Source organism: Capsicum annuum, chromosome 3 (genome assembly GCF_002878395.1).
Source record: "Capsicum annuum cultivar UCD-10X-F1 chromosome 3, UCD10Xv1.1, whole genome shotgun sequence".
In the NCBI taxonomy this organism is placed as follows: domain Eukaryota; kingdom Viridiplantae; phylum Streptophyta; class Magnoliopsida; order Solanales; family Solanaceae; genus Capsicum; species Capsicum annuum.
Genome location: NC_061113.1, coordinates 16,944,445 through 16,970,566, shown reverse-complemented (window position 1 = coordinate 16,970,566; position 26,122 = coordinate 16,944,445). Strand labels below are relative to the sequence as shown.

General features: G+C 32.9%; 1 pseudogene; it reads left to right on the top strand.

The window, feature by feature from the left end:
- Positions 1 to 8,093: 8,093 nt before the first annotated feature.
- The window catches only part of LOC124896588, a 48,624-nt pseudogene continuing 30,595 nt past the window's right edge, over positions 8,094 to 26,122 (top strand).

The window sequence follows — 26,122 nt, the reverse complement described above, 5'->3', positions numbered from 1 at the left end:
ATAGAAGAGGTGAAGTGACGCTTTTTTATGACCAACATTAGAATTTAAATTTTTTATCAATTTTTTAGTCTTTTATTAGACTTATTTATTAACAATTATTATAAATTATTTATTAACAGTTATTATTAATAAATTTTATTTCGGTCAATTTATTATAAATATTAAATATATTTTGATACATAAAAGATTAAATAAATGCTTACTATAAAACGTAAAAGATTACTTATTATAAATAAATGCTCGATTTATAATAAATATTAAATGTATTTTGATACAACTTCTAACCGTTTATGGCTATTTCCATTTCCATGAGGTAAAAGGATATTATTCCATTAAGAGGATTAAAATGGAATGGAATCAATTTATCTATTATTTCACATTTTACCTTTTTTCCTTATTTTTCATCCTAAAATTACATAAATTTAAAGTTATCGTATTTCTCTCTTTCTAATTAATTTCAATGATTATAATTACTATCCTAGAATTTTTTTATATTCCTCATATTCTTTCCGCCGTTTTTTTTTTTTTTCCGAAAATGAACTAAATACAATAGTTATGAGCATTAATGAAAACATAATTTATTTTATATACCTTATGTTTGTATAATTTTTTTGTAGCAGCCTTTATTTGTGTTTTTTGTTTTCTTATTTATTTTTATTTTTGTGATACGTTAAAATAGGAGAAAGTTATAAAAGTACAAATTCCTAAATATTTTTTGAAGAAAATATAAATATTTTATCAAATTTTAGATGATTAAGAATCAAAGAGTTAAATGTGTAAACAATAAAAAATATATCTTCATAAAATAAAGGCGGAGTTGTAGAAATTATGTAAAAAGATATAAATAGTGCCATTGTACTTTTTTTTAACAAAAAAGAGTGTAACTACGAATCTTAAAATAATTTTTTTAAAGAACGGTAAGATTAGAACTATGTGTAGATCGCTTATTAGTGATTGTTCTTAATATTCAAATATCAAATTAAAATATGTTATGAATTTAATAAATATTTTATAGCTGCGGGAGCGCGGACTAATTAACTAGTTAATGAGAATAGAATAACACTAGAAGAAAGATTCAATGGATCAACATGTCACCAACACTAATGTCAGAATTATGGTAGTTACGATAAATTTGCATGAGCAAGGTAACTTCATTTAATAATTGATGTAGTTAATTAATTTTCAACTTTAAATATTAGTAACACTTTGTAATATGATGATACAGTGCATGTGGACCTTCGTGAATTGGAGAGGAATGAAGAAGGAGAAAAAGGAGCAAAATGGATGAGTTGGCCACTGTTGTGGCAGAAGAGAAAAAAGAAGAAGAAAAGAAGGATGAACAACAAGAAGAAGAAGAAATAGTAGAAGAGCCAAGAAGAAATTGGAAAAGAAGCAGCTATAGAAGAATAAGAAGAATCTAAAAAAGAAGCAGCAACATATGAAGAAGAAGGCAAGAAAAAAGGAGAAGCCGAAGAAGAAGAAGAAGAAGAAGAAGAAGAAGAAGAAGAAGAAGAAGCTGACAAAGATGAAGTGATAAAGAAGCAATAGGTGAAGAAAAAGAAGAAGCTGAGGAAGAAGTAGCCGTTGTAGGTGAAGAAAAAAAAGAAGCGGCTGCTGTAGGTGAAGGAAAAGAAGAAGCTGAGAAAGAAGCAGCAGCTGCTGAAAAAGAAGAAGAACAAGGTGAAAAAGAAGTAGCAACTGTAGATGTTGAAAAAAAGGAGATAAAACTGAAGATGAAAAGGAAGAAGCAGCAGACAAAGAAGAAGAAAAATAAAAATAATAAAAAAAAGAAGTAGACCAAAAGATGTTGTCAAAGATATCATTGATGAAATCAACAATAATATTTGTGTGGGTGAGAAAAATGGGGAAAAGACATTTGAATGCTAATATTGTTAATATTTTGAATGATCAGTTGTGAGGATATGACAAATATTTTTTTTATTTGACAAATATGAAAGTTAAAGGATCTGTTGGTAGGATATGACAAATATTCTTTTATTTTATGAAATTTGTTTTGATTCTGCACTGAATCTGCTTTTATCAAACCGTATTGTTGCATGGAATTTGAATATGCATTGTGTTGTCATAATTGATAGTGTGTATATTTGACATCATAGAATGCATATTTAATCTGTCGTATACTGCTTTCATAATCTATCATTACCATGCTACTCGATATTAAGTTGATGTGTTGTTTGATCAACTATGATTCTATGAAAAACAATATTAACATTATAGAAAAATAGAAGTATTTTTATTTATTCAATATCACTACATCCATTTTATATTTTTTCAAAGAACGAATACTAGCATTATAACACATAACGTCATTTGTAGGACATTCTCCCTTTCTTCGGTCAAAATTAATTTTTTTTTTAGTCGTCCCTCTCTATTTGGGTGTCATGTAGCAATACTTTCAAGTAATCTCTCTGCTCCTCGACTTGTTTGAACAAAGTCATGAGAAAATATTTATTTTCTTTGCATTCTCGGAGCCTTAGTAGTAGATTATATTTTGCCAAGCCATGAAAATTTGATGTCTCGAATACCGGACTCAATGTTGATGGACTGCTTGGAGGTGATACCTCATCAAGCCATTTAAAAAACGAGCATGCGCCATTATCCTAAAAAAAAAAATAATTACATAACGATTTACTTAACTTTATAAAAAAGACATACACGACTCAAGTTCACAATTGCACAATTATAAAATTTGCAAGCTGGATTTGAGTCCGGGCATGACGTCCTCAAGACAACCGCATTTCCACAATGACAAATTATAGTCTTTTTGGAATTGGATGTTTGGGATGCTTGAGACATTGTAGAATTTTAAAATAAAAACAAAGTGGATGAAATAAAATAAGGGAAAAGACATCGTTTCCACCCCAAACTATAGTCGAAAAGTCGAAGCCACACCTAAACTATATAAGTGACCTATTACACACCTTAACTATATAAAAGTGATATTATTACCTCCCCGCGACACCCATTCTAAGGCACGTATGTTACACTTATTTTAGTCGTGTCCAGCCTATTAAATAATAAAAGTAAACGGCTAAAAACATTAAGGAAAAAAACATCGTTTCCACCTCAAACTATAGTCGAAAAGTCGAATCCACACCTAAACTATATAAGTGACCTATTACACATCTTAACTATAAAAAAGTGATACTTTTTACTGACGTGGTGCTGACGTGGCAGCGCGTGTAAAACACTACACCACATGCAAGTAGTGGTAGCCTGACAGGGTGTAAATAGTTTCACTTTTTTATAGTTTAGGTGTGTAATAGGTCACTTGTATAGTTTAGGTGTGACTTTGACTTTTCGAGTATAGTTTGGGGTGAAAACGATGTCTTTTCCCATAAAATAATGAGGAATGGAGGATATTATATATGAAGTAAAAAGAAGTGTTAACACTGAAGGAGTACAAAATTAGTCGTTTGTTACTGTTGGAATAATAATTGAGTTTTTTGAACTGTTGGTGACACTTAATAGACTGTCATAGATCATGACCTATGTCAGTCATCAACGAGATACTAAAGTATACCGTAGACACTCATAATCGATGGACCCTTAATAACATGTTTAAAAAAATAATATAGTAAAAAATATACTTGTGCTTTAAGGATCCATCGATTCGCTTAGTCTACCATAGACTTACACCGTTAGGAGTTCATCAATTGATCTCCTAATTATTCGTAGACCACGGAGATATATGTAACTGCTATAGACCATTACTTGGATGTTATTTAAAAATAAATAAATAAATTAAAAATAAATGTAGTCTGGATTTCTACACATATGAAGGAGTGTAAAAAAGTCACATAATCATATTAGAGCTTATACAAATTAGGGGTGGTGAATTAAGGAGTGTGTGGATGTGTAGTGGTCCAACATATAATATGCTAAGAGTAATGTTTGTCAAAACACAAGTATTGAAGATTATGTGACTTGTTTACACTCCTTCATATGTGTAGAAACCCACACTACATTTATTTTTAATTTATTTATTTATTTTTAAACAACATCCAAGTGATGGTCTAAAACAGTGTACATAGATCACCGTGGTCTACGGATAATCTGGAGATTAATCGATGCACTTCTAACGGTGTAAGTCTACGGTAGACCAAGCGAATCGATGTACCCTCAAAGCATAAGTATATTTTTTTACATGAATTTAATATGGGCCAACATCGATGACAGTCTATTAAGTGTCACCAACAGTGCAAGATTATCTATTTAAATCATTTTTAATTTAATTATTTTCTTTCACCAGCCCTAAAACATGTGATTATCTATTTAAATTTTTTTAAATTTAATTATTTTCTTCTACCAGCCCCAAAACATGTTATTATCTGTTTAAATTATTTTTAATTTAATTATTATATTCCACCAGCTACAAAACATGTTATTATTTTTTTAAATTATTTTGTTCCACCAGCCCCAAAACATGTTATTATCTCTTTAAATCATTTTTAATTTAATTATTTTTCTTTCAAACTGCAAGCTACTGATGACCCATCGAATCACATAGTCTACGATCGAGTACTATGTTCGATCGCAGAATGATGGAGTATAACATCGATGATAGACTATATATAATTTTTTACTCTTCCTGAATTTAATCGTTAATCTACAGTAGTGTTCATTGAACAAGGAATAAATATTTGAAAAGTCGTCTGTACAGAAGAATGACCAACACAAAAAGAAACAATCACAAAAAATAGGAAAAAAACATAATTTTGAAACTAAAATACTTATATTCAACTTGTTCATTGCATTACATTCATTTTCAGCAAAAAAGGCAAAATAGAAGAAGCTTTCTTCTATCAAAATCCTACTAAAAAAGCTTCTTCAACAATGAACAATACAAAAAAACTTAATAACATAATCATTCATAAAAAACTAAACTAAACTAGAGGGATAGTGAAGGGTGATGTAGTCGTTGCCATCCATTCCAAGCCTCTCCAGAAATTGCCCAAAGGAAACGAGTAATACGTTGGAGCTCACACTCCAAGTACACTCGATCTTCACCCAGGCCATGGAAAAGTTGATCAAAATCATTTCATAATAGCAACAGATCATAGTGATAAGGGGAAACTCATCTGAATGGGCATAGGGTAATTTGGCGATCAGGCATGATTTCAATTTTGGTAAAGAAAAAGAGGGTTTCTAATATTTTGGGTTTAGGGACAACTGAAGGCTTATATAGAAATAGTCACTTTACTTATAGACCTATAGAAGGTATCCTTTCATATTCCCACCCAATGGTCAGTCGATGCGTGTGGGAATAGAAAACGCTTGGCTTGTGTATACTGTCGGTTTTTCTACAGAAAATAATGATTCAATGCATCGATTAGAGAGATATGGTGGTAAAAAGACCCACATAGCGTGTTTGATGAGTAATCATATAACCAATACATAATATTTAATAGACTTTATGAAAGGTATATCATAGAATTACATCGTCTACCGTAGACAAAGCTTTCAGTCGATTACAACTGAACGTTAAATTCTATAGAAATGCACACTTATCCCCCAAAATAGTAACTTTACAACTGAAGAAAAAAAGCCTATCTAAGATTTGTTGGCCATGCTACATGTGGTTCTTTTGTGCTCAGATTTCTTGCATATTGAACACCTATTCCTCCTTTTAGACTTGAATGTCTCACCGACACCCTTAACGCATTTGACTTTCTTCCTTCGAGTTAGGGATCATAGGGGTTGGAGAAATCTTTGTGTCTTGAAATTCCTGAGGCACAGTCTATTTGGCCTCTGGAAAGACAAAGTTAATATCTTTCGAGTATGTGAGAAGGTAAGTTTCATATTTATAAATTGGTGAAGATTATCCGTAGATGGAGTTACCATAACCTTTGCCATCGCCATACTTTTCTCGCAAAGCTGCCATTGCATGTTCACACGATATTTTCACCAAGTTAAATTTTCGACAAGAATAACTCCTCTCCAAGAGATTGACCTTGGCAGTAACACCATTGCCGAACACCGTGAATTGGTCGAGATCTCCATTTGCATTAGTCACACACAAGGAATCGCTCTCACTCTTATTATCCCTTAGGATCTTTTCCGCACAAGGCATAATTTTTTTGTTTTTACTATCGATAAAGGTTTGTCGCTCGCTAGACTTTTCACCAAATTTTCTAGCAATTGAATTGAATATGTGCGATACCAAGTACTCTCATTCATCCATCAACACCGAGTCAAGCAACTCAGTGATGATTATGGTCATCACATCGTACCTATTGCTCGAAAAGTATGCTCTACTCCATTTCTCAAAACCAAGCACATTTTCAAGGACATGTGCTGCCTTAGAGCAATTATTCTTCAATTCTACAAAATGATCGCTAAACTCATCAAGAGAATAAGCCTTTGTCGTGGCATAAAATAGATAAAGATGTTCTCCACAGTTTTGACTTACATGAAAATTTTCAATGAGGTGCCTCATGCAAAGTCCATGATGCGCACGACTATAAATACGGGAGAAGGCATTGACAATGATAATATGCCTATCGGAAATGACACATAGATTTGGTTCATCTTCTACTATAGACTTCGACTTCTCGAAGAAGAAGGTCCAAGAAGCATCGTTCTCTTTATCCACGATACAAAAGGCAATTGGAAAGATATGATTTTTAGTGTCCTGTGCAACGATACTCAATAGTGCACCCCTATACTCGCCATACAAATGTGTGATATCAACGGTAATTACCTTTCTCATGTGGAAATATCCCCATATGCAAGCTCAGAATGCTAAAAAGTAGTAAACCAACGATCCATCCATCCAGTTTACCATGATAGAGTAAGAAGACCTGGGATTCTAGAACTCCACCATATGAGAAAAACTCAGCAAGCAAGCATATCCGTGCTCCGGTGTCCCGCGAATGATGTTCTTCACAATTACACTTTCTTTCCAACACATCCAATAGCTTGCGTTGCAATGCATCTCCTTAAATACAATCCTTTGAATTTCTCTTATGCTTGGACCCTTACCATCCCAAAAATAATTTACACATAGTGAAGCAATCAATTTGGATGAGATTCTTTTATGCCTGCAGGTGGCGTGTTCAACACCGCACGTATGCAATCCGACATACTTGTATATGCGAAATCTATCTGAGGTTTCATACTTCCTTTCCCACAACAACCATCCACAACTATGATATATGTATTTTTCCTTCAAGAATTTGGTGCAGCTCTTCTCCATACAATAATCAAAAGACTGCCTCACCGTTGTTCCGTCTAGTTGCATTTGGAGCTCTTTCTTATCGGCGAATGTTAGATCACAATAGTAGTTAGTTCTACCGGTGAAGGAATGTCCTGGTTGTGATCTTGTTCCACAGCCTTCTTTCGCATCTTGCGAGTCTGATGAAACGTCTTCCATATGCATAGAATCATCTTCCATATTAATTGGATGATCGCCATCGTTCTCGTAATTATTCAAATCATTGTTGACTTTCGAGCGCCTAGGTGGGGGTGGTGATGAATTCAGCAATCCTTCAAAGGACCTCTCAACTACATTTATCCTTAAAATAGGCCTAAAACCATCAGCATCAACATTCATCATGTACATCAACAAACGTACATCATTATTTATGATCGTAGGATTCACCTTTTCTCTCGAATGCATTAGATAACTAATCACCACGTCGCTCGGCGTGCAATCTAGATCTGCGCTCTGCATTACGCTTGCAACTAATTCATCGTATGAACCGTTGCGACGAACAACAATGCAGTGTCACTTTGGTAAAAGATCTCTATTTCCAACATTTGGGAGTCTCCACCCATTCTCCCATGAAATCACCAGAAACCAAAACAAATTCTACAATAAACATCCTAAAATTATGCTTCGATCAACGATCTATTATGCTTATGGTCTACGTCGGGATATATGCACAGTCGATGACTGACATTGAGTGGTCAATGACTGGGCAGATATCCGTACAAAACCTTCAAATTATAAATATTGGTTCTAATCAACGATCGTTGGGTTTATGAAATAGAGAAATGAACTTGGAGTCGCCTGAGCTACTGTAATGTACTTTCTAAAGTGATTTTGAGTGATTTAAAGCTTTTTAACAATGGTGGAAAGTGCGTTTGAGAAGATAGCAAACAAATGGGGTAAAAATGGATGCAATAGACAAGCTTATGATGTTTGTGGACTGATTTAGAGCTGATCGCCGAAAAATAATGGCGAAAAGTTGGCTTGAATCAGAGCTTTTTGAAGGAAAAGAACCTTCTATTTTAAGCTTTTGGATTTTTTTTTAATTATTCTTGAAAACCTAGATATTTTTGTATTATATAATGATGGATGATGGAGTGGGTTGAAGTGTATTATTAGAAATTTATGGGTGAATTTATTAAGTTGAAAATATTGAGTTAAAGTGTATTATTACAAAACTTATGGGTGAATTTATCGAGTTGAAAAAGTTATTGATGATGTAGATTAAAGTGGGTATATGACAAATTTTTAAAAACTTATGTTTAAATGGCAAAATAATTTTAAAAAGTGCCATTTTGACATGAAAGCCCAAGTATCTTCAGCAAAACTTAAAACAGCCTTGTTCTTACCTCCGTAGAATTTCTCACAACCGATGGATCTGCAAAAGCAAGAAAATTACTGTTATCTTACAAAGTAGAAACATCATAAATATTGTCAACCAATACAATACATTAGTATTTCTTTCATGTCATATAAAATCCAAGGCTAGGAAATAGAATATCCTATTTTAATCTTCTTGAATCTTACAGGTCACTAGAAGAAAATGCAAATGACATTCCGTTTCCCACAGAACTAAGAAACGGCATGTTTGGATAGGTTGAAAAAAAATAGTTTTTAAAAAGTTTTTTAAAAGTATTTTTGAAAGTGTTGAACTTATTTTAAAAATAAGCAGTTACGTGTTTGGATAAAAGTGCTGAAATTGAAAAAAAAAGTTATTAATGTGTTTGGTAAACAAGTGCTTTTAAGCAATTTTTTTGGTCAAAATATCTGAAATACTCATAAAGCTGTTAAAAATATATAGAGTTGATTATTATTAACTTTTATTTCTAAAATGATTCAAACTAAAATTAATATATATATATAATATTTTCATGAATGACTACTAATTTGTGAGCTAAAAACCTTTCTTAAGTATATAGATAAATAGATAGACAGATAGATAGAGAGAGAAGAAAAAAATTTGAGAAGGAAATAATCTGGTTATGAAGAAATTAGTTTTAAGTTCGGTTAGAATGCAAATAGGATTAAACTTTTCTTAATTTTAATGAAATTTTCATTAAGTATAATTTCATTAAAAATAAATTAAAAAAAGATAAACAATTTACTTAAGAATCACGGTAAAAGTGTTGATTATATCACGATCCTTTGAATATTTGAAAAACTTTAAGTACATCTTTGAGTTCTTTTTAATTTAGTTTTCGAGAAGGAATGTTATTTGAGTCAAAGTGGTGGAAGTTGGATTGAATTTTTGCGACGAAGTTTATGGCTACAAAAATATTGGATAAGCAAGCGACAGTTGTGATGTCACAGTGGTGTAGCTGCGGTAGTCTTCCTACTAACATTAATTTGACAGTGGCGAGGAGGAGTATTAGTTGCGGATTTAAAAAAAAAACAAATCCATTTTAGTGAAAAATTATTTTTTTGTTGGAGGTGTCGGTGATGGTGAAAGAGCCAGAGATGATGGTTGTCAATGGATCTTGAAAAAGTTCAAAAAAAAAAAATTATAAATGAAATAGAGTAAGGTCTTTGACTCTTCAAAAAAGAGTGTACTTCTCATGTTCTGTCAGGTTAGGGAGTGTGTTTAATAGACAAACTTTATGAAATTCAAGAGTTTAATTGGAACATGACCTAATTAAGGTGCCAATACAAAAAAATCCAATAAATTCAAGGGTCTACGTGTATATTCCACCTATTATTAAACAATAACCAATTAAATATTCAACGGCTGCTTATTCAACTTCAATCTTTTCCTTTGCATGTAGCATTCAAAAATTAATGTATCATTTTATTAAGTACAGTAGTATTTTTGGTATTAAATAAATAATATCTTTTATGATCACAACTCAGACAAAAAATAGATGATGAATAATTTAACAATTAATAAATTGCTCACAGAATAATTATGTACGCATAATAATTGATTTTTATATTTATTTTTATTGATTAGCGCAATATACACGTGCAAAGCACGTACACTTGCATAGTATTATAAAAAGACCATGTTGGAGTGTCATGAAATTTATATCTTTGGGTCTTAATAATTTGATATGTAGGTTGAAATTCTCTTGTTAGTAATCTTCAGAGCAAGGACGAGGTAATTAAATACTTATCGTCATTCAAAATTAGCCTAGTTACTTTCTGCATGCAACCTGATTATTTCGATCCTAATAATTTGACATGTAGGTTGAAGTTCGCTTGTTAGGAATGCCGATTCATCCTAATTTGCCTCTGCATCATCTACCAGACATGTGGTAAAATGCAACACCTACTGCTGAAAAAACAGTAAAAGTTGGAGCTTCTGCTGAAGAATTTGTGATGGTTTTGAAATAAGATCGTAGCCCAAATTAATTAGGCCTCAGTCTAATTAGCCTCTGTAATGATTGTGTTATATGTTTATAATCATTAACTGAAGTATGAGAGGTATATTTTAAAATCTTCTGAGGTAGGGAAAAGAAAAATATTGGAGTATTTACAGTTATATTTTATAAATCATAACGAATATGGATTAGTTAAATCAAAAAGTCACAAGATTTGCAGTATGAGATTTACGTTTTCAAAAGTACATTAAATTGATTTGATTTGTGGCACCTGTTTTCATCAAAATTTAATTTCTTTTGCCGGCAGTAGTAATTAAAGAGGTAGCTATCATATATTTATTGTCAAATTTAGTAATTTTGGATTGAGTTAAAGAAGAAGAATATTTAGCGAAAGCTTTGATATATCATATTTTTCTTCTTCAAATCCTGCACCACACACAATACACTTCTCTTTCAATTTCTCATATGATACAGACACACAAACAAAAAGTAGAAAAATCTCCCTCAATATCCACCTAATTTTCTTTACTTCGTACTCTCATGAAGTGTAGTGATGTTTCTCAAAAGTTTCAGATTATCTTAGAAAATAATAAAGACTTCTAATATAGAAAAATAAGATTTTCTAGAGGATCTCCGGTGGAAGAATTTACGACTTGCGATGGCGGTGCAAGTAGCGAATAGTGAAAGGAAAAATACTTTGTAAAATTCATTGTAAATAACCTTTATTTTTCTTGAATTGATTGGGAATTAGAAATTAATTAATGTATATAAAAATGTAAGGATCAGTTACACTGGCAATTCACAATGATGGTGCAAGCTGTGAGCTGTGGAAGAAAAATGCTTAGTGAAATTCATTTTTTTATATGAGTTATATTGAATATTGATATATCATTTGTACTTGTGATTTCATGATCTCTGAGTTTTTTCGACGCTCGCGTTCTTCTTCTTAAGTAATGTTCAGTTTACTTTTTCGATTTTAAACTCTTAGTCAAGCTCATGGCGAGATTGACTTTTTGTTCTAGGATCAAGAGTGAATTTTTTGGTTACATTTTTTCTGATGTTCTTTAAGAAGTTAATTTTTTTTTGAATTTTTTTTATTTGGGTGATGTTGATAATTAAATTATTTGCACTTGTGATGTCATGATCTTTAAATTTTGATTCATTTTACCCTTTTTCGATGTTTTTCTTAAAAAAAAATATCTAAATTTAATTCTTTGGAGGGGGTTCTTTTTTTATTTAAGTGATTTTGGTCAATCATCTATACTTATGATTTCAAGGTCTTGAATTTTTGAATTTCTTTTTACGTTCTTTCCTTTTTAAGAAAAAAATGATTTAGTGAAATGAAGCATTATCGAAATGGAATTGATGACTTCAACCTCTTTCTTAAGGACCTTCCATTCGATATGACCTGGGAACTTACAGAATATCAAACTTGAATGATCGGTAGAAAAATGATTGACTAGATCTTTTTCTATTTTAATATTTATTTTATTATAGTGAGTTTGGTAAATCATTTGTTCTACTTGTGATTCTTTTTTTTTTTGGGGGGGGGGGGGGTTCTTTTCAATGTTTCTCTTTTTAAAATTCATTGTAAATGACCTCTATTTTTCTTTAATTAATAAGGAATTATGAATTATGAATCAATGATTTGGTCTGTCAAAGTTCAATTTTGAGCTTGATAATTTCAACTCATTCATCAATTTTTTGATATAATGATACGTAGTATCATAATAGTAGAAAGAACATGTCTGAGGAAAAAGAGAGTGAGAAGAAATAGAAGCTTCAAGAGTTCAGAAAAAGTACAAATATTATTTGTTGTGTTATAAATCTATTTACATTATAGTGAATGTCTATCAAGATCTAATACGATCTAGTTGATATCTATCAGGATTTGAAGTATCTGTCTTTTAGTCAGAAACTAAGAGTATTTTCCTCTATAAATAAAGGGATTTTGTTCATTGTATTATCAATCTTATTATCTCTCATCCCTCACAAAGTCTACTCCCTTCTCTCTCCATTCTTCTTCTTCTTTGTTTTATATTTCATAACACGTTATCAGCACGAGGTCTCTAACCAATTGAGATTTCTATCGATATGTTATTAATCAATAATGTGTGCCGACGAAATCCTGTTCTTAGAAAAGATTTAAGCTTTGATTATATAATATTAATCATCCTCAAAGATATTAAAGTGATGCTAATTTGTATCTATTAGTAGACTTATTAATAACAAGTTGCAGAGGTACTTCTTGCACCATAACCTTTACAAAGTTAATACATATAAGAGCAAAAGTACATAATTATTATTGATGCTTACTTTATTATTGTAATCTGCGTCTATTGTCATTATTACTCTAAGGCAAACATTTTAACTGATGTTATATTGTTGCTGCATATCATCAATTTTAATACTTCTCTTGCTACAATGATTTGCTAAAGTATTTTTGGAGATTTGTATTCGTTTATATCACTAATGTGAGTTTTATTTAACTTTGACCATTATGTCATTGATTGAGGGTGTGACGAAAGATTTAAGTTTCATTCCTTTAAGCGGGTAAGAATCGGGTTAGAGTCCCGACGCACCATGATGATAAGATGTTGGGTTCAAGTCCCATTGATTTATGCCTAAGATGCCTATATATGGATAAGACGTGGAGTTTGAATCTCAATGCACCATATTGATGATAGTATGATGGCTAAGGAAAAGTAATGGGTGTTTGATGAAAATTCATGAAATCTGACCTATTGAATATTGTAACGCCCCGAGTCTGTACCCCGAATGCTACTTAGTGCTTACGATCCCAAAGGATCACAAGCTAACCCAAGACTGGTATTTATTGTGAGCACCGAATAATATACTGTAATAAATACGAAAAATAGGCTGAAATGCCATAAGGTTCAAAATATGTAAATTCTGATAAAGTGTATCAAATGAAATAACAATCTATAAATCCAAATACTGTCTGAAAACTAGTTTGAAAAGCCTTTAACTGAACTATTTGAAAAGCAGAGTTGATGGAACAATCCCCCAACTAACTCCAACTATTGAAATACTTAAGCTACTAAAATACTAAAATGAAATCATATCCTTGATAGACGAGGACTCACTACTAAATCTAACACTGCTGGCTGAATTTGGGTCTGTCTATGCACGGTCGGGAACCTGAGCGTCCAAACCTATGATATGAGACATCATAGCGCAAAGAAAGATTATGCATCAGTATATGGAATGTACTAGTATGCTAGATGAGGTAAGGCTGAATGCAAGAGTTCATATGCATGAACAGAAACTGACTGAATAATGAGAGTAACTAAACATAAGAGTACATGAATAACTGATACTACTGTAATCACTGTGTATGCAATACTATGGACATATATATATATATATATATATATATACTGTATCTAAGCTTTTTTAAAGCTGAGTACTGAGTTCTGATAACTGAGTAACTGATAATCTGAAGTTATTAATAACTGAATAATGATACTGATTGACTGTTCTGATAGTCCTAATTCTGTAGAACTAAACTAAGTTCTATACTGAAGACTAAAACTAAAACTATGGGAGGTAATCATCTAATCGACATGCTCTAAATAACATAAGATAATTGAGTTGGGGTCCAATCTGTAACCCCAATTAGAAGGGTGTCAGTACCGTGCCACAGGTAGAGACAATGGCTGTGAGTTAAACCTAACTGGCAGAAAGACAATTTGTCAACCCTCACTGATAGGAAAACTCACGAGAGATGTGTCAACCCTTATCTAGAAGGAAGTCATCCCAACCTATGTTGTCTATGTAGTTTTATAACTCAGGGATTGCTACTAAGGGTCAAACCCCATACTAATAGGAATGCCCCCATCACTGGGTTCGGTCGGTGCTGAATCCTACTCCCAACTGAACACACTGAACTGATCACTAGACTGTACTAGGCTTCACTGAATTGTTAACTGAGAGTGTTAACTAGCTGGATTGGACTGATACTGAGTTTCACTGAGCTCTACAACTGATGAGTACTACTGATCGTGACATGACTAATACTACTCTATAACTGATACTTGCTCTAGGTACACAACTATATTGTCGGGTATTAAATATCTCCATGACTCGAAAACATGAAAAATAAAGCATAACATGATCTTGCAATGCATAACAATGCACACTTGTTCATAATTCATCTATATAGATATTTTATCAAACACTTGTAGGGCATAAACTTGTACATATACTAGCATATCATGGTTTTATCATTTAATTCAAATGAACATTCTGTCAAACACTTAGGGAGCACAACTTAATGCACATATTCATAGGTAACATAAAAATATGGCAACTACAATGCCTAACTTGCAATTTCATGGGTTTAACATTCTATTCATATCATTTCCCCTAAGTAATATTCTATTTTCATGAATCTTATCATAATCATGGATTTAAAACCAAATTAACATCATAGATACATTAATAAATTTGTAAATTCAAGGGTTTATCAAGATAGTTACCCATTCATCATACATGCTATTCAATTTCATGAAACTTGCACTTAAATCATGGATTGAAACCCAACTAATATCATGAACATGAATTCAATCTAATTCAAACATGGAAATCATAAATCAGAGATCTTGTGTGTTTAAAAGGGGATTCTTGGACTCTATGGATGAAAGGAACCCGTAGATGAACACCTAACATACCTGAGTGTTTTAATTCTTGAAGGTGCTTGGATGGATTTCTTGAGATTGACCTTGATTCTTGATTTCTTGAACTAGGGCTTTTGTCTCTTTGAGAGAGAATATTTTAATTCTTTAGATAAAGTGAGAAATAATGATATGATAGGGTATTTAGGATGTAATTTCATGTTTAAAGGCTGATCTGGGTCATGGAAAAAGACCCTATTACCCCTGAAAAGCTTTTAATTTCGTCACTGAAAAACCCGATTTGGGCACCTGGCGCGACGCGCCACTATCGTGCCACACTACTGAAATCTATTGGAAACCATTTAAAAAGACGATTGGGAATTTGACCTTTGGAGCGACGCGGTACAATTGCGGAGCGCCACTGGAATTTGACGATTGTGAAAATAAGTTGTGGCATGACGCGTCGGTATCACGGTACCTCACTGGAGTTGGATAATTGAGAACTGTGAGCCCTCCGCAACGTAGTGAGATCATGGAGTCATACTGGAATTTGACAATTGTCATTTAGACTGGCTCCGCGATGCTCTAGTAATCAAAATAATGGTATCTAACGACTGAAACTTAAAATCGTCATAACTTCTTATTCGGTTATCGAATTTAGGCGAATTTTATATCATTGAAAAGCTAATTCAATTTACTATGCAATGGAAGGATCTAAACTAAAAATACTCAGTATTTCAAATATTTTATATAGGATAACTCATATACTAAGAGTTAATCTAGGCTAAAAAATATGGGGTATTACAATATCTTCCCCCTTGGGAGCATTCGTCCTCGAATGAGACTGATTAAGCTGAGAAACACTGATAGACTAAGTTTAGAAACTAAACATGATTACATAACTGAACTACTGACATACTGAGTTCTTATACTGAACATGCATTTCTGATGCATGGGTACATGACTAAACTGATTTCTTGAATACATGTCATACAACTGAGATTGAAACTTGAGGGTAAACTTATGAGTACCCACTACTCCAAATTGGATTCTTTATGGGAAGGGAGAATAGAAGGTTTGGGACATGAAAGCTCAGGTATTATAGTATATCTCCTTCTTGGGACACTATGTCCCTCGAAGAATGCTGACTTGGCTGAGATACTAAGGAGAGGTTGAGACGATGCACGGGGCACCTATGAACTAAATCGTAACTGAATATCTGGGATATGAAACTGAGGCATTATACATGATCTGGGCTGAACTCACAACTACTAGGATGCTCTAACTTGGAGCAGTTAGACTCATGACACTTCGAATAGCATAATTAGATGGAAAAAAGAATAGGAAACCATACGAACTTGTTCGCCTAACTGCTATACTAAATTGCTGGTTGTACGAACTAGATCATGTTGAAAACTTATACTCGATTGGAGCATTTATGTGACACTCTTTCTATAAGGTTTTAATGACTTTAGGGAGTAAGGAACTTTGGTATGATCAGGATAAGAAACCACAACATGGCTAAAACTATATAATATAGACCCTGATAACCCTACCAACTGAGGTCTACACTCGACTGAATTCTCTCACTAAGTTCAAGCCTAATCAAATCCCGAAAATGCATTTAGCCACTTAAACATTAGCATGACATTCAAGCCTATCTTCATAACTAAAGCCTCGTGTAAAACAACTATGTAACAATCTTTTCTTAACATGAAACATTTACTTTCTCCCATCTAAGCAACTACTCATCACTATATTGTTTCATAAGGAGAGCTCATTGAAGGTTAAAACATGAGGACCTCAAACATGAATGGACACTATACTGAACTTGACATTTAACTGAAGCCTGAGGAATAGAATATCAACATCATGGATTTATCAAGAGGTCCAAACTGAGGATATACATGACAAAATCTGAATTTGGCTGATTATTAGAAGTGTAGCATGAGTCATGAGAACTGAGCATACTGTAATGTATGACATGAGTACATGAGTCATGAGTTTCATGACCTGAGTTTGGAGTTTCTTTATTCATGGAACATGATTCGTTATACTGGGTAAACTGAAACTCCTTATACTAGAAACTGAAATCATGCATGATTTTTTAAAATGTGCATGAATAAGAGCTATGACCATAGAGCTGACATATAAGGCATAAGTAGCTATCGTGATATCTGAAATATAAAACTTTGCACTGAGGTAAAGATGGGTTGGGCATCAACCTCTCCCACTACTTTCCTACGCATACTGACATTACTACTAAAATCTGAAAGCCTGACTTGGTTACTTGTTCTACCATCTCTCCCTTAGCGTAAAGACATTATTCTAAAGTTGTGAACCACTTAATCAATAACTCTAAACTGAACTATCACCACTTTACTCTAGAGTCCAGGGGAGACACTGAGGAGGGCTCTACTAATATTTTGGGTCTAACACCGAAGTTGATCACTATATGGGGGTTACAAAGAAAGTAAAGCCCCGGGATCTAACAAGGCATAAACAAAAAGATGAAAGACTCATAACATACCCGTAGCTATATTAGGAGAAATTTCCTAATTATGGAGACACAAGAGTGCATAAAATCTGTTCTGGCGTTGACCACTAGTGGTAATGGAAGTGGCACCCTATTGAGTTAGGCGACCGAATAGAACTGGAGGATGACTGTGCTGACTTCATGGACCAAACTTAGGATATTCTCGCACTCTGTGACCTGACTCACCACATCTAAAACACAAATCACTGTCGGCTCTACAAACACCTAGGTGATTTCACCATATTCTTCGTAAAACGGATAGGTACGACCATTACTCACACTACCCTAGGTTTTGGAGTCTGGTGCTCTATCTTTATTACCATTTCTAAACTTAGTAACTGGAGCACTGACTGAAGATGGAGCTAGAACTGAAGACTTTGGACAAAACTGGGAACGATTACCGCCTTCTAAATTAGGCTGAGCAAAACTAAAGCTACCCGTTCAAGCTCTCTTATTCTCTCTCTCCTTATTCTTAAGCTTCTGCTCCTCAATCTATTGAGCATGGAACATAATCCTAGATATGTCCATCTCTTTAATCAACATCACTGTTCTGCACTCCTTAACCACACTATCTGACACCCTAGATACGAACTTGCTCATTCTAGACCTATTGTCTGCCACTACATGAGGAGCATACCTGGCTAACTGAGTAAACTTGAGGGAATACTCTTTCACACTTATACTTTCTTTCTTGAGATTTATGAACTCTAGCACCTTGGCTTCTCTCAGCTCTAAGGGAAAGAATCTATCTAGAAAAGCAGTAGCAAACTCTCCCCACTCTATGGGCTCTGTATCTGTGCCCCTGTCTACCTGCCACTGCTTAAACCACGTATGAGCCACATCTTGTTGCTGATAGGCAGCTAACTCAGTACTCTAACTAAAAGTCACTCCCATGATATCTGTGACTTTCTGAACCTGATCGAGGAACTTCTATGGATCCTCTTCAAACTTACATCCTAAGAATAGGGGAGGATTTATTCAGGTAAAGTCCTGAATCCTGGATGCAGCAATATTGGCCACTGGATTGGCCGAAACAATAGCTGACCATTTATTTTGGGCTGCTATAAAATTGGCTAGAGTAGTGAATACAGCCCTGAATTCTGTATGGGAGACATGCTCGTCCAAGGGATCTGGCTAAACGGGCTGAGGTGCTGACTGATTCCCGATTCTTCATTTGTTAGTCTTTTTGGGAGATATGTTCTGTAACAAAAGAAAGAAATAGATTAGATCAAGAGTTTAACTTGAGCTCATGCTCACTCGCACGACAAGAATACTAAAAGAACGGAAACTTTTTCTAAAACATCTCATAGCCTCTCGTCCATAAGTTGGTGTGCTACACACCCATGCACAAGAATCTACTAGATGGAGCTTTTAGACTTTCTTGGACACTATTTAACCTTAGGATCTGATACCAAGTTTGTAATGCCCCAAGTCTGTATCCCGGATGCTACACGATGCTTACAACCCCGAAGGACCACAAGCTAACCCATGACTGATATCTGCCATGAGCACTGAATAATATATAGTAATAATGTAGAAAAATAGGCTGAAATGACATAAGCTTCAAAATTTGTAAATACTAATAAAGTGTATCGATTGAAATAACAATTTGTAAAATTGAACACTGTCTGAAAACTAGTTTGAAAAACCTTTAACTGAACTGTCTAAAAAGATGACTTGATGGGACAATCCCCTAACTAACTCCAACTACTGAAATGGTAAAGCTACTAAAATACTGAAATGAAAGCATATCCTCGATAGATGAGGACTCACTACTAAATTTGACATTGCGGCCTGAATTTGGGTCTGTCTATGTACGGTCGGAAACCTGAGTGTCTAAACCTATGATATGAGTCATCATAGAGCAAACAAAGAGTATGCATCAGTATGTGGAATGTACTGGTATGCTAGATGAGGTAAAGCTGAATGCAAGAGTTCATATACATGAACAGAAATTGATTGAATGATGTAGAGTAACTGAACATAAGAGTATGTGAATAACTGATACTACTGTAATCACTGTGTATGCAGTACTATGGACATACATAGATATATTTACTGTATCTAAGCTTTTATAAAGTTGAGTACTAAGTTCTGATAACTGAGTAATAGATAATCTGAAGTTAATGATAACTGAATTACTGATACTGATTGACTGTATCTGACAGTCCTGATTCTATAGAATAGAACTAAGTTCTATACTGGAGACTAAAACTAAAATTGTAAGAGGTAATCATCTAACCGACATACCCCAAATAAGATAAGATAGCTGACTTGGGGTTCAATCTATAACCCCAATTGGAAGGGTTTCAGTACCGTGCCATGGGTAGAGACAATGGCTGTGAGTTCACCCTAACTGGCAGGAAGATATTTTATCAACCCTCACTGACAGAAAAACTCATGAGAGATGTGCCAACTCTTATCTGGCAGGAAGTCATCCCAACCTACGCTGGCTGCATAGTTTTGTAACTCAGGGATTGCTACTAAGGGTCAAACCCTATACTAATAGGAATGCCCCCATCCCTGGGTTCGCTCGGTGCTGAATTCTACTCCCAACTAAAGATACTGAACTAATTACTAGAATGTACTAGGCTTGACTGAACTGTTACTGAGCGTGTTAACTGACTAGATTGGACTGATACTGAGTTTCACTGAGTTCTACAACTGACTGAGTACTATTGATCGTGACATGAATGATACTACTCTGTAACTGACACAGGCTCTAGGTATACAACTAGATTGTTGGGTATTAAATACCCCCATGGCTCGAAAACATGAAAAATAAAGCATAACATGATCTTGCAAAGCATAACAATGCACACTTGTTCATAATTCATCTATAGAGATATTTTATCAAACACTTGGAGGGCATAAACTTGTACATATACTAGCATGTCATGATTTTATCATTTAATTCACATGAACATTCTATCAAACACTTAGGGAGCATAACTTAATGAACATATTCATGGGTAACATATAAACATGGCAACTACAATGCCCAACTTACAATTTCATGGGTTTAACATGCTATTCATATAATTTCTCCTAAGTACTATTTTATTTTCATGAATCTTATCATAATCCCGGATTTAAAACCGAATTAACATCATAGATACATTAATAACTTTATAAATTCAAGGATTTATCAAGATAATCACCTATTCATCACACATGCTATTCAATTTCATTAAACCTGTACTTAAATCATGGATTGAAACCCAACTAATATCATGAACATGAATTCAATCTAATTCAAATATGAAAATTACAAATATGAGATCTTTTTTGTTTAAAAGGAGATTCTTGGACTCTATGGGTGAAAGGAACCCATAAATGAACACCTAACATACCTGGGAGTTTTAATTCTTGAAGGTGCTTTGATGGATTTCTTGAGATTGACCTTGATTCTTGATTTCTTGAACTAGGATTTTTGTCTCTTTGAAAGAGAATGTCTTAATTCTTGAGAGAAAGTGAAAAATAATGATATGATAGGATATTTAGGACGTAATTTCTTGTTTAATGGCTGATCTGGGTCTTGAAAAAAGACCCTATTACCCCTGAAAAACTTTTAATTTTAGTCATTAAAAAACCCGATTTGGGCACCTGGCGTGACGCGCCACTATCTTGACATGCTACTGAAATCCATTGGAAACAATTTAAAAAAGACAACTGGGAATTTGACCTTTGGTGTGGTGCGGTACAATCGCGACGCGCTGGTATCGTGGTACCTAACTGGAGTTGGATGATTGGGAACTGGGATCCCTCCGTAACGTGGTGAGATCATAGATTCACACTAAAATTTGACAATTATCATTTAGACTAGCTCCGTGACGCTCTAGTGATCAAATAACGGTGTCTAACGACTGAACCTAAAATTGCCATAACTTCTTATCCGGTTATCGGATTTAGGTAAATTTTATATCATTGAAAAGCTAGCTCAATTTCTTACGTAATGATAGGATATAAAGTGAAAAATACTGAGTATTTTAAAAATTTTATATAGGATAACTCATGTACTGAGTGTTAGTCTAGGCTAGGGAAATACTGAGTATTACAAATATGCTCTGTTCTCTGAAGTGAATATGATAGAAATACATAATATGTTTAAAAGAGACAAGTGATTGGAATATACAAATATAAGTGTGGTGGAACAATATGATAATTTTTATCAAAAGTGATAATATTTTCACACGCTTATTATGATCATAAGATATGTTAGAGAAAAATTCTCTGTATCATATGTATGCCTCGATTTTGAAAGAGTCTATAAACTATCATAATTTGATAGTCATAAGGCACAATTATATTTCATTTCTGGGGAATGAGAATCTTATTAATACAAACATGCACTTAATTGTGATGGTATCACAACTCACCTTCGAAAGAGGCAAAATAATTGAGAAGAGTTATTTTGAAATCTACTTCTAAAGTAGTAAATCTAAAATTTATTCATGTAATAGTAAATCAGAAATTTACTAAAGTAAAAGGTACATCTTATGGTAAATTTGGAGTTTGCTAGAATAAAAGTTGATAAATTGTCATGAACGTTTGCGACATCCCAAAGATGTGCATACTATGTACTGAACATATATTGAAGAAATTAGAAGATATTGTTTGTTCTCGTGATAAGTTGCTTGGACCAACTAATTTTGGAATTGGATCCCTTAGAAATCTGAAATGTATAAAAGGTGAATAAGGGCTCGTTCACCTGTCATGTGATCTATTAAGATGCATCGAGATATAGGATGATCACTTGTACATTTCTTGTCAATCTACGGTTTTACATTCATAAAGTTGCTTGCTCAATAAAATTGAGTGAAGAGCATAACTTTCAGATTGTGTAATGAAGACAATTCATCTTGATGAAGATAGTTTGGCATGAAATGCCTTTGATAAATAGCTAAACCATTACTAATGAGAATAAAGTTTCATGTGTTAGGCTGAAATATGATATGCTGCATATAATAGTACTTGTATGAATTAGATCAATAAATTATGATTATTTCTTCTCTTTCAATTGGTTCAAGGTCAGGGACCAACTATTCCATCTAATAGTTGATGTGCGGTATACAATTAATGAATATACTATGATGCATAAAGATGGATTCCTCAAAGAATATGGAGGATGTATATGAGTTTTTCTAACATAAGGGGGAGATTATAAGCGGCTATGAAATATTTTAGGAATTATCATCAGATCCTTATTCAAAAGATAATTCAAGTCAAATGCCGAAAGCATCTCATATTTAAGCTGCAAGTGCTCTTATTTTGTGTCCATAAAGGACAAAGTCTATGCATGTGTTAAGCGTGGTAGACCAATCGGTTTTAAATGAAATAATTCTTAAAAAACAAGGATCAGATAATCATAATAAGAAGGCAATGTGCTCTTGAAGAGCTTACGACATAACACTTCATGAAATCTTATGAAATGTTAAGGTACATAAAAATAATGAACTGATGAGATCTCAAAATATTATGTTGCATTATGAATCGATACGAAATGATATGTCATCAGTATCTTTGATACAATATTGGCTCAATACTGTAAAAGATTACAAGGATTTCAATTCTACGTTTATTTAAGCATGCTGACGTAGAAATATTTATCAAATGACATGAAAGGATGCATCTTGGTAAGCATAAAACTTATTTGATTTGCAGTCTAGACATTTGACGATGTCACACATGAAATGCTGAATATTGTCACTTGACAAAATTTATATGAAAACTTCTTTAAAGATTCAAAATATAAAAGTTTCTAGGAAACTTATTGATAATTCATATATTGTATAAGCTTATAGCTTGAAAATTATTGAAACTTTTGGAGAGTTTTCAAAAGTAATAGATTATTTGCTAAAATGAGAAATATACCAAATTAGATTGGTTATGAAGTACCATATCTTAGTGCAAGTGGTGCACTCATGTATCTTATAAATAATACAAGGCTTGATATAGCCTTTTCAGTCAATTTGTTATCAAGGTATATTTCTGCTCCTAGTAGGAGACATTAGAATGAGATAAAACAGATGAACTTGTTTTATTCTAAAGATTGTAGTCTTGATATTATTGGTCATGCTGATGTTGGGTACTTATCTGACCCTCATAAAGCTCGATCTCAAATAGGTTACGTATTCATATATGGTAGTACTGTCATATCTTGGAGATATACAAAACAACCTATCATAGCCACTTCATCAAATCATGCTGAGATAACAGCTATTCATGGAGCAAGACAAGAATGTGTATGGTTGAGGTCCATGATACATCTCATTCGAGAAAAATGTGGCGTAAAATATGAAAATCTACCCACAATTTTATACATAGATAATGCAACATACATAGCACATCTTAAGGGAGGATTTATAAAAGGAGATAGAGCGAAGCACATTTTTCCAAAGCTTTTCTACATACATGAGGGACAAAAGAATGGTGATATTAACGTGCAACAGATTCGCTCAAGTGAAAATATGACTGATTTATTCACCAAATCTTCTCTAATTGCAACTTTCAAGAAGATGTTGCACAAGATCGGGATGCAAAGGTTCAAGGATGTTCTCATTAAGGGGAGTTGATATGCGTTGTACTTTTTTTTTATTACGAGGTTTTTGTCCCACTGGATTTTCCTTGTAAGATTTTTAACGATTTTGCCTATATGCGTATTGTTAGAGATGTGTACTCTTTTTTCTTCACCAGATTTTTTTCCCACTGTTTTTTTTCTAGTAATATTTTAACGAGGCACATTATCTATATAGACATTCAAGGGGAAGTGTTATAAATGTATTTACATTATAGTGAATGTATAACAAGATCTAATAAGATCTAGTTGATATCTATTAGGATTTGAAGTATCTGTCTTTTAGTCAGAAACTAGGAGTATTTTTCCCTATAATTAAAGAGATTTTGTTCATTGTATTATCAATCTTATTATCTCTCATCTCTAAAAAAGTCTACTCCCTTCTCTCTCCATTCTTCTTCTTCTTTGTTTTATATTTCATAACATGTTGACTTTTCTAATTCATTTTTTTCTATCTTTTCTAAATTATTGGGATTTCTTCGGGTTGGGCCTTACTTTACCATTTATTCTTTAATATGCATGTTTATATACATAAAATTTTAAACTATGGTGTAAAATTATAGTAAATTTTACTTACTATTTATCAATTTATATACAGTATTTTAAATGTGTATAAAATTTTAAACTTAATTATTACTATTAATGTTATAAATTAAATTATATTTTTCTGTTATTTAAATCATCTGATTATAATTACATTTTACATACAGTACAAATATATAGAATCCTAAGAATAAAAATAACCCATCGTAAAAACAATGTTATTTTAGAAGTAGGAAATAAGTAAGTATAATGTCTAAATTCCTCTTTAATCAATTACACCTTATAAAAGTGATTCAAACTTTTTGGCCTCATTAAAATTCTTTTCAATAGATAATATTATTCTTTTACTATATAAATTCTTTATATTTTAAAATCAACTACATTTTTTATTATTAAATCTTTCCTTATTTGACTATAGCACAAATCCTAAAATTTAGAGTTTTAAAATTAATCAAAAATTTGCCTTGTATATATTTTTGTATCATGATTATTTTATTCCAACTTGAAAGTCGATAATAAAATCAATTCTCTTCACCCTGAATGTATTTTACTTCTTAGATGATATTTTGTCGATCATGCTGCTTATTAGAAAGCACTTAAAAACTTAAAGGATATGATATGGTAATAATTCATATAGATTTTTCTTTTAACTGAAGAGTTTTGCATATGTGTTAAATTTGATTTACCTTTGTTTTAGATAAATTGATGCATAGAAACAATCAAAAGGATGTTAGACGATTTGTTGAGTTTACATCGATGATATTTTTTGATAATTCTTGTGATGTTAGGCCATTATTGATAGAAATTTCATTTAGTATGTTCATAAAAATAGTATAAGAATTACCTTTTTGTAGCAGTTTAAAAATAATACACCCACAACTAATGTATTTTTTCATACATTTATTCTTAAAATGCATGATACACGTGCAATACACGTATACTATTCGTGTGTGTGTATATATATATATATATATATATATATATATATATATATATATATAGATAGATAGACAGACAGACAGACAGACAGACAGAAAGACTGACTGACTGACTGAACAGACTGACTGAATGACAGACTGACAGAGTGACAGACAGACTGACTGACAGACTGACAGACGACAACAGACTGACACATAGACAGATAGACAGATACATAGATAGATAGATAGACAAATAGACAGACAGATAGATAGATAGATAGATAGACAGACAGACAGACAGACAGACAGACAGACAGACAGATAGATAGATAGATAGATAGATAGATAGATAGATAGA